The 1,879-nt window shown below is 42.7% G+C and overlaps 1 pseudogene; it reads left to right on the forward strand.

Annotated features, from left to right (window-relative positions):
- Nucleotides 1-684: 684 nt before the first annotated feature.
- LOC101355302 (60S ribosomal protein L5 pseudogene) lies at nucleotides 685-1,587 on the forward strand (annotated as a pseudogene).
- Nucleotides 1,588-1,879: the final 292 nt, after the last annotated feature.

The raw sequence follows: 1,879 nt of genomic DNA on the forward strand, positions 1-1,879 counted from the left end.
TGTGCAGCAAAGCGTGAGAAGATTTTGGTGGGCCTGGGACCTTTTCTCTGGTGTAAGGAAAACCTTGTCTGTGTGCATCCACTGTCATCCCTGGAGCTGCAGTTTCCATGCTCCCTAGAGTCACATACAAATCTGCTTCTCCCTTTTCCTGAAGAAGGATCTGAGGCTGAACTTCTTTGCGCCTTGGCCGTCCTCTCTTGGTAACGCCACTATTCAGCATAAAACTCTTTAATGGTGCCATGTGGCCTTCCAGATGAAGGTCAGGCTCGTTGGCTTGGCATCCTTGGGCCACATGCCGTCTTGGCCTTCGTACTTCAGCAATAAAGAGCTGTTATTATGTGTCTGGCTTTTTCTCCTCTGTGACAGCAATCACACTGTAATACTTTATTGACACACCTGTCTTCCTCACTAGATTGTGAAATGCCTGAGGGCAGGGACTCTGTTTTACTTGTTGTGTCATGCTACACAGGGCCTGGTACAGTCATTACAGTCATTCATTTGACAAACATTTATTAACTGTCTACCATCCCATGTCTAATTTAGAACATACGTGAAAATGCTGTGTTATCCCTTTGCCAGAGTCTCTGCATAATTTTAAAATGAAGATTAGCTCCCTGCCCCCCTGCCCCTGCCCCGTAACCCTGCTGGGCCTGCAGGTCTGTGGTGAGACTCGGACTCAGGTCTCTATTCTGCAGGATGGGGTGTGTTAAAGTTGTCAAGAACAAGACCTGCTTCAAGAAATATCAACTGTAATTTAGAAGAAGATGACAGGTAGTAGTGATTACTCTGCTCAGAAACACTTGGTAATCCAGGATAAAAAGAAGCACAACACACCCAAATACAGGATGATAGTCCATGTAACCAACAGAGATATCATTTGCCAGATTGCTTATGCTTGCATAGAAGGGGGTATGACAGTCTGTGCAGCTTACGCTCATGAACTCCCAAAGTATGGTGTGAAAGTTGGCTTGTCAAATTATGCTGCAGCATGTTGTCAATATGCTGGCCTACAGGCTCCTCAATAGGTTTGGCATGGACAAGATCTATGAAGGCCAAGTGGAGGTAACCTGAGATGAATACAATTTGTAAAGTATTGGTGGTCAGCCTGGTGCCTTCACCTGCTGTTTGGATGCAGGGCTTGCCAGAACTACCACTGGAAATAAAGTTCTTGGGGCTCTGAAGGAAGCTGTGGATGGAGGCTTGTCTATCCCTGACAGTACCAAACAATTTCCTGGTTATGATTCAGAAAGAAAGGAATTCATATGCAGAAGTACATCAGAAACACATCATGGGTCAGACCGTTGCAGATCATATGCGTTACCTAATGGAAGACAATGAAGATGCTTACAAGAAACAATTCTCTCAATACATAAAGAACAAAGTAACTCCAGACATGATGGAGGAGAGATATAAGAAAGCACACTGGGTTATACAAGAGAATCCAGTTTATGAGAAGAAGCCTAAGAAAGGTATTAAAAAGAAGAGGTGGACTCCCCCCTCGAAATCTCTCTTGCCTAGAAGAAAGATCGGGTAGCTCAGAAGAAGTCAAGCTTCCTCATAGCTCAGGAGCGGGCTACTGAGAGCTAAATCAAACCACAATTTTCTATGAAGATTTTTCAGATAGAAACAATAAATTTATTTTTAATTTTATTTATTTTGTTGTTGCTGAGAATGTACACAGCAAAAACATACACCAATTCAACAGTATCTACCTGTACAATTCAGTGATACTGATTACATTCTTTGAGTTGTGCAACCATTCTCACCCTCCTTCTCTGAGTTATTCCTCCTTCATTAACATTAACTCACTGCCCCCTAAGTTTTCTATCTAATCTTGCTGTTGTTAATTTGATCCCATATAAATAGATCTTAAAAGAGC

Source organism: Trichechus manatus, unplaced genomic scaffold (assembly GCF_000243295.1).
Source record: "Trichechus manatus latirostris isolate Lorelei unplaced genomic scaffold, TriManLat1.0 scaffold00199, whole genome shotgun sequence".
Classification (NCBI taxonomy): domain Eukaryota; kingdom Metazoa; phylum Chordata; class Mammalia; order Sirenia; family Trichechidae; genus Trichechus; species Trichechus manatus.